The sequence below is a fragment of the Phoca vitulina genome, unplaced genomic scaffold, assembly GCF_004348235.1.
Source record: "Phoca vitulina isolate PV1807 unplaced genomic scaffold, GSC_HSeal_1.0 scaffold18, whole genome shotgun sequence".
Lineage (NCBI taxonomy): Eukaryota > Metazoa > Chordata > Mammalia > Carnivora > Phocidae > Phoca > Phoca vitulina.
The window spans coordinates 17071505-17080790 of NW_022589721.1; positions in this window are offsets into that span (position 1 = coordinate 17071505).

Consider the following 9286-nt stretch of genomic DNA (forward strand, 5'->3'; position numbering starts at 1 on the left):
TTTAGTTCCAAATTTCTTAAAGCTTTGTTAGAAAAATCAAAGGACTACATCTTACTAATGATGACATCAGGCTGTTACTGACTTGCAAACTATCAAGGAACAATATGCCCTCAAGAAGAGCTTCATAATTAATTGAAATGGATACAAATCCATAGTTGGCATAGCCTCCCAAATAATTTTAAATATTCAGGTTAACATCTTACTTTTATTTCATAGCATGGGGGCTAAAAAGCTTGTTCTGGTAGAATGGGTTAGCTTCTTTGTCCATGTTTGATGCTGTTGTGTTTACATTGTTAATACTGTCTTCAATTTTCGGGGCGCCTGGGTGGCTCAGTTGGTTAAGCGACTGCCTTTGGCTCAGGTCATGATCCTGGAGCCCCGGGATCGAGTCCCGCATCGGGGTCCCTGCTCAGCAGGGAGTCTGCTTCTCCCTCTGACCCTCCCCCCTCTCATGTGCTCTCTCTCTCCTCTCATCCTCTCTCTCAAATAAATAAATAAAAAATCTTTAATACTGTCTTCAATTTTCAATTTCTTAATAGGAGTATTTTAAGCTACTTGCCATTTCATTAGCATTAGATTTTTAAAAACTATTTGATATGATTTATAAGTTCACTTAAGCGGGTAAAAGTAAACTACAAATTATTGCAATGCATTAAAAAAAAAGAAAAACGAAAGTTTCGCTGCCAATCCCTCCACATTTTGGGACTTCCTCTCTTCCCTCTGGACATCTCTTGAGTAGCAGGTGACCATCTACTAGGTGACCTGTGTGAGGCCTCCCTTGTCCATCTATGTTTTAAATATTTCTAAAATAATTGACTTATGTTCACAAGTAAATACAAGTTGAAGTTATTTTCTTCCTTCAACTTAATGGAGCATCTTAAGCATTCCCCAAAAGTACATATCCCACATTTGAAGCCACTCTTTAGGACCCTACAGATGATAGAAGTTTTTAGGATAGGTTAATCCTAAAAGTTTTAGGCAGAAGATAGAACTATATGTTTTTGCCTGCGTGTTCATTTTAGTTTTCTAGGTTAGTACTATTTTCTTTTTATTGTTTATCATAATCTCTCAGTGCTTACATTTTCTAAAGTCTTAATCTGGCTCTGCATATTAGTCTAGGTGAATTATTTTTATGTGAAAAGTTCAGGGCCAGGAGTGCAGGGAAGCATGGGGATTTCAGCATGAGCCAGCAAGGCTACTTCTGCCCACGTACTAAAATCAAGGTTGCTTCAGCTTTTGACTCCCATCCACTGGCAAATTTATGTAAAGAAACAGAAGATGCCCCGTGTTTTAATGTCCACCCAGTTTGTCGTTAAAAAATAAGAAATAACTAAGGGCTTTCTTTTTCAACATTCCTCTGGCTATTTGGGGTCCTTCTGGTTCCATACAAATTTTAGGATTGTTTGTTCCAGCGCTGTGAAAAAAGTTGATGGTATTTTTTTTTTAAGATTCTATTTATTTATTTGACAGAGAGACAGCGAGAGAGGGAACACAAGCCGGGGGAATGGGAGAGGGAGAAGCAGGCTTCTTGCCTAGCAGAGAGCCCAATGCGGGGCTCGATCCCAGGACCCCGAGATCATGACCTGAGCCGAAGGCAATCGCTTAACCAACTGAGCCACCCAGGCGCCCCAAAATTGATAGTATTTTGATAGAGATTGCATTGAATGTGTAGATGGCTCTCGGTAGCATAGACATTTTAACAATATTTGTTCTTCCCATCCACGAGCATGGAATTTTTTTTCCATTTCTTTGTGTCTTCTTTAATTTGTTTCATAAGTGTTCTGTAGTTTTTAGAGTACAGATCCTTTACCTCTTTGGTTAGGTTTATTTCCTAGGTATCTTATGGTTTGTGGGGCAATTGTAAATGGGATCAATTCCTTAATTTCTCTTTCTTCTGTCTCAGTTTATAGAAATGCAACTGATTTTTGTGCATTGCCTTTGTATCCTGCCACATTGCTGAATTGCTGTGTGAGTTCTAGCAATTTTGGGGTGGTGTCTTTTGGGTTTTCTACATAAAGTATCATGTCATCTGTGAAGAGTGAGAGTTTGACTTCTTTGCCAATTTGAATGCCTTTTATTTCTTTTTGTTGTCTAATTGCTGAGGCCAAGACTTCTAGTACTATGTTGAACAACAGTGGTGAGAGTGGGCATCCCTGTCATGTTCCTGACCGTAGGGGAAAAGCTCTCAGTTTTTCCCCATTGAGAATGATATTCACTATGGGTTTTTCATATATGGCTTTTATGATATTGAGGTATGTTCCCTCTATCCCTACACTGTGGAGAGTTTTAATCAAGAAAGTATTTTGTATTTTGTCAAATGTTTTTTCTGCATCAACTGAGAGGATCATATGGTTCTTGTCCTTTCTTTTATTAATGTGATCTTTCATGTTGATTGATTTGTGAATGTTGAACCACCCTTGCAGCCCAGAAATAAATCCCACTTTGTGGTGGTGAATAATCCTTTTAATGTACTATTGGATCCTATTGGCTGGTATCTTGGTGAGAATTTTGGCATCCATGTTCATCAGGGATATTGGCCTGTAATTCTCCTTTTTGGTGGGGTCTTTGTCTGATTTTGGGATCAAGGTAATGCTGGCCTCATGGAACAACTTTGGAAGTTTTCTTTCTATTTCTGTTTTTTGAAACAGCTTCAGAAGATAAGTATTAGTTCTTTAAATGTTTGGTAGAATTCCCCTGGGAAGCCCTCTGGCCCTGGACTCTTGTTTTGGGGAGATTTTTTTTAAATTTTATTTTATTATGTTATATTAATCACCATACATTACATCATTAGTTTTTTTTGTTTTTTTTATTAAATTATTTTTTATTATGTTATGTTAATCACCATACATTACATCATTAGTTTTTGATGTAGTGTTCCATGATTCATTGTTTGCGTATAATACCCAGTGCTCCATTCAATACGTGCCCTCTTTAATACCCATGACCAGGCTAACCCATCCCCCCACCCCCTCCCCTCTAGAACCCTCAGTTTGTTTCTCAGAGTCCATAGTCTCTCATGGTTCGTCTCCCCCCTCTGCTTTCCCCCCGTTCATTTTTCCCTTCCTACTATCTTCTTCTTCTTCTTTTTTTAACATATAATGTTATTATTTGTTTCAGAGGTACAGGTCTGTGATTCATCAGTCTTACACAATTCACAGTGCTCACCATAGCACATACCCTCCTTTGGGGAGATTTTTGATTACTGCTTCAATTTCCTTGCTGGTTATGGGTCTGTTCAGGTTTTCTATTTCTTCCTGTTTCAGTTTTGGTAGTTTATAAGTTTCGCTCATATGTGAAATATAAGCTGAGATGTCCATCGACAGATGAATGGATAAAGAAGATGTGGTATATATATATATATATATGGAATATACAATGGAATATTACTCAGCCATCAGAAAGGATGAATACTTACCATTTGCATCAACGTGGTTGGAACTGGAGGGTATTATGCTGGGTGAAATAAGTCAATCAGAGAAAGATAATTATCACATAGTTTCGCTCATATGTGAAATATAAGAAACAGGATCGTAGGGGAAAGGAGGGAAAACTGAATGGAAAGAAATCAGAGAGAGAGACAAACTATGAGAGACTTAACTATAGGAAACAAACAGGGTTGCTGGAGGGGAGGCAGTTGGGGCGGATGGGGTAATTGGGTGATGGGCATTAAGGAGGCCACGTGATGTGATGAGCACTGAGTGTTATACACGACTGATGAACTCTAAATCTGAAACTAATGATGTACTATATGTTGGCTAATTGAATTTAATTTAAAAAATAAATTAAAAAAAAGAAGTAATTAGGAGCACCTGGGTGACTCAGTCAGTTAAGCATTGGACTCTTGATTTTAGCTCAAGTCATGATCTCAGGGTCCTAGGTTCCAGCCCTGCATTGGGCTCCATGCTCAGCTCAGCTGGGAATCTGATTGAGATTCTTTCCCCTTGCCCCTCCCCTCTGCTCAAGAGCCCTCTCTCTCTCTCAAATAAATAAATCTTTAAAAAAATAAGAAGTAATCATAATTCATGTATATAGGGAATTTCCTAAATTTATATCAGATTTTACAATACTTTGGGTAGAATGTTATTATATCTACTGAATATACCAAATACATTGTGGTGATAAAGATGGGGCTCTGAAGCTGGACTTTCTGGGTTTGAATACTGGCCATGCTACTTAATATGTGCACAGCTTTGGCAATTTATTTAATGTCCTCAATTTTCTATCTCATAAATTTATTTGAAGTATAAATAATACACAAACTTATATGTAATGCCCAATAGACAATGTGCGTCCAATATGTAGTTTTATTATTATGCTAATAGATATTACTAATATCTTTGACCACTGCCACTAAATAGTATAGGGATAAATATGTATGCATGTGTGTATGTATGTATCCTTTGCAAAATTTTATTCTATTTTATAATGTTTAAGTTTCTTGATTCATCCTTAGGCCACTGATACTAAAATCCTCTATCTAACTTTCATCATGACCATTGTCCCTTTTGTGCTATACAAATCTAAGGGTAAGAGTATGGATGTCAGAATGTGGATTTCAATGAATCTCTTAGAAGACTTTGATAAGTGCCTGGAGCATTTTATTTTTTAAGTACTATTGTTTATTTATGTATTTATATATTTGTTTTAATTTTTTATCATACACCCCATTATTATTATTGGTGTTGTTGTATTGATCCATTGATAAAGCATTTCTGGATTTTAGTGTGGAATACAAAAGTAAATGCAAGAACAACAAAAAATTGTCCTGTTTGTATCATAGTCTGGCCCATGACTCAAGGTCAGTACTGAAGCCAACAAAGAAAAGAAAAATAAGCCAAGGTCTGAATTCATATTTGGACTGTTGCATTCTGGGTGTGTCATGGGGCTTCACAACCTTTTAGGTTAGATTACTTACTCTGTTCTCATTTCCCCATGCTCCATGTGTTTTTCAGGAAGAGCTTCCAATGGAAAAGGCACTGGTCCATACCAGCTGCAAGAAGTTTGTTTATAACGATCAATTTAAATGAGCAAACAGAGATTGAACACCTATCCTATGACAGAATCCGTGCTAAGTGGCAGGACACAAAACTAGGTCTGCCTCTCAAAGGTTCAAACTACAGTTGAAGAAAGAGGAAGCGGAGAGGCAGAGAGGGAGGGAAAGAAGGAGGAAGGGAAACAGGGAGGGATGTCCCATAGGACTTCCACAAAGATAAGCACTAAACAGAAGAACAAACAAATTGCAGTAGAAGAGGGGATATGAGCTAAATTGTTTCAATAGTCCAAAGAAGATAGGAGTCCTTTTCTGAACCTACCTATAAACTAAATTTCCTACTTGTTTTTGAAATAGCAGAGGGACATCCAGGTTTCCATTTCTTATTCCTTTTATTGTAAAATTAAAATTATTTTTTTAACTCCTGAAGACATGATACTGCAAATGGAGGTTGATTATCCTTGCTGAATTTATAGTATATCTCGCTGCTTTAAACAAACCTACCTCATTATATCCAGGGTATTAATAAAGCCAGAGTTCATCTAGTCTCCCCTAGCCCTTTCAACTTAAAACAGGGAAAGGCGGATACTAAGGGGGTCTTCTTGGCAGCAAGTCGGAGTTACTTTGGGAAAGGATGGGGTGGGGACAGGTTCTGGCAATGGCTGCCCAGGCAGAGCAGGTAACCAGTCATTGAGATATATGCACTTACATTCTCAATGTACAGATGAGGAAACAGAGTTGGGAGGTGCATTGTTCAGGTTCATGTGGCTAGAAAGCTCTGAACTGGGATTTGAACCCTGCCGGTCTTATTCCTAAGAAGCCACTTCTCATTTCTGCTGTATCATAAGCATCTCCTCACCATGATTACAATCCTCCCAATAGGAGAAAGTCTTTTTGGACATTGAATTGCAAATAATTTTTATTCTATGTAAATTATGTTCTTACAGATGCTAGTTTATTATGGGTCAATTATTAGAAATGAGCAATAATAATGAGAAAGTGGAACTAGGATTTCATCTGTTAGGAGGTGAGACATAGAACTTCCTAACTTAACAGAAGGTCGAAGCTCAAGTTCTGCCTCCTTCATCAACTGATGACATTCAGAGGGGGTGATGTGACCTACACTAGTTCTCAGCTACCTTGTCACAAAGCTGGTGTTAGAATCTGTATCTCTGAAACCTAATCTGTCAGCACAGATTCTTCCCCCAGTCGGTCTGGTAGTTGTAGCAGCCATGTTAGAACTGGCAGTATTTCGATCTTTCTCCAGCCTTCCCTTGTCTAGCTAGGTCTGTGCATCCAGGAGCAAGTAAGACTCTATGCTATGGAATCACCTTCCCCCTACATCTGCGCTTGCTAAGGAGCACGGTGTGCATGCACATATTTTAGCACAGTTTTCCAAGAAAACCTTTTTGTACTACACATCACTCAAGGGATCTGATTGTTTTAGGTCAACACAGGGAAGCATAATATATTGCTTAAGAGCAAAGCATTTGGCACCCAACAGGGTTTGAGTCCTGGGTCTGTCCCTTGCTAGCGATCTGCGTTTAGGCAAATTATCATCTCGGTGCCTCAGACTTCTCCTATCTAGAATAAGGGGAATAATGATATGTCACAGAGTTATGGACTTTGACAGAGGTATTATATGGAAATATACATTGCTTATATTGGGAATTTGTTCTTTTTTGTTATCAATCACATTTATTTATTCTATTGATGGGCAGTAAACCTGTTTCCAGTTTGGGGCTATAATAAGCAAAGTTGCTATGAACATTTTTGTACAAGTCTTTTTGTGAATATTTATTTTCACTTTTCTTGACTAACTACTTAGGAGTAGAATGTCTGGGTCGTAGGGTAGGTGTGTACTTTACACTACTAGAAAGAGTCAGATTTTTCCCCAAAGTGGTTGTACCATTTTATATTACCACCAACCAACAAGGTGTGAGAGTCGAGTTGGCTTTGTTCACTTTCTCTATTATACATGTTTTTTTTTTTTTCATTGATTTTTGCTGTTGTCTTTATAACTTCCCTCATTCTTCTTTTGGGGTTACTCTTCTCTTTTATTCCCTACCTTAAGGTATAATCTTAGGTCTTCAGGTTGAGTTCTTTTTTTCCTTTTTTACTAGAAGCATGTAAAGCTATCCATTTCTTTCTGAGCACTGCTTTAGCTGTATCCCTCAAATTTTGATACCTGTTTGCATTCTTGTTGAGTTAAAACTATTTTCTCATTTCCCTTTTTAATAAACTTACATTCCAGAAATTTTTTGACTTACAGAAAAATCGAGAAGATAATACAAAGAGTTCCCATGTACCCCACATTCTGCTTCCCCATTATCAACATCTACATTAGTTGGTAAATTAGGTACAATTAAGGAACCATTTTTGGTACAGTTATTATTAACTAAAGTCCATACTTTATTCACATCTCCTTAGTTTTTACATAATACCTTTTTTTTCTGTTCTAGGACCCCACAGGATATTACAATACATTTAGGGATCCTACTGGCTGTGACAGTTTCTCAAACTTTCCTTGTTTTGATAACCTTGACAGTTCTGAGGAGGACAGGTCCGGTATTTTATAGAATGTCTCTGAGATGGGATTTGGCTGATGTTTTCCTCATGAGTAGACTGGAGTTATATGTGATTTCTTTTTTGGTCATGGGCTCTTGATAAGTGTGCTTATGCTGTCCACATGTATGGGATTATTTCCTGGCTGTATTATTATTAATAATTTCTAAGTTTAATTTCATGTGTAAAGAAAGCATATTATTAATTATTTTTTTTAAAAAAAACTGAGACTCGAGCTATGGCCCTGCATGGTACCATTTTTTTTTTTAAAGATTTTATTTATTTATTTGAGAGAGAGAGAGAGTGAGAGAGAGCATGAGAGGGGAGAGGGTCAGAGGGAGAAGCAGCCTCCCCAGTGAGTGGGGAGCCTCATGTGGGACTCGATCCTGGGACTCCAGGTTCACAACCTGAGCTGAAGGCAGTCGCTTAACCAACTGAGCCACCCAGGCACCTGGTACCATTTTTGAAGTATCATTTTGAAGCATCTTTTTTTAGATCTTGATGAGTATACCATGAAAAAGTGGGGGAAAAAATGTGTATTTGACAGTTACTGGGTTTATTCTTGCATAATTATCAGTTAGGGCCACAATTAATGTTGTTCATCTTATCTCTATCTTTTCTGATGCCTTTTTTGTTCCATTATTTTCTCAATGGCTGATAAAGGGTAATAAAAACTTTAACTATGATTATAGGATTGTCTATTCTCCCTTTCTGTCAGTGTTGAAACTTTGGTATTAAATACACACATCTATGGTCTCTGATTAACTGATTTTATTATCATTGCGGGATGTCTGTATTTTAACTTGGTGATACTATTTGCCTTAAAATGTATCTGATATTAATATGAGATAAAATAACTCTGCTTTCTTATGCTGTTTGCATGATATATTTATTTCCACTTACTTTATTAATTCCTATTTGTGTCTTTTTATATAAATTGTGTCTCTGATAGAACATACAGCATATGGCTGGGACTTACAGTTGTATGCAGTGTCACAAATCTTGCCCTTTAATATGAAGAGCATCTTAAAATTTTACATGGCAGGATTATAGACTACAACAAAGCACAGAATTACTAGCTTTTAATTTCAAAAGCCACAGTTTAGGTTTTTTCAGGGTTCAGGTTGAAGTTTCCATAAGCTGAATAAGGTAAATAGGAGAGCAACACACAGATGGGTAGAGTTTAACATTCTGAGATGCTATCAAGCTCACTGAGAGTTCAGCAACATTTGTCCCCAGGGCCAATAACGTTTAGAGCAGTTGTGTTATTGCAGGGAAACTTCCTGGGTTATCCACTTCTCCCTTGTGCCACCTTGAGCAAGTTGCTTTATCTCTGCCTTTAATTTTTCTTTTCTGGAAAATCTCAAATTTCTTGGATTGATGAATTCTTAGCTGAAATAGTACTTTACTGGAGAGACCTGTCGCCGTCCCATGATCAGAAGTTCATCTCTATGTTACTTTTCATAATATTATCTATCATGGTACTAATCATGATTTGCAGTTAGAATTTATTGATGTGTTAACTTTTTAATGTCTTACTCTTCAAATAGGCTGTTATATACATAATGACATGTTTAATAAATATTTTTATCTCTGTGTGTACATATACATATATATATATATAGTGCTTAGTCCAATGCCCTGACATAATAATAATCATCATTTATTGTGTATTTATGATGTGACAGACATTTCTCTAGGTATTTATATGCAATTTTCACAGCAATCTTA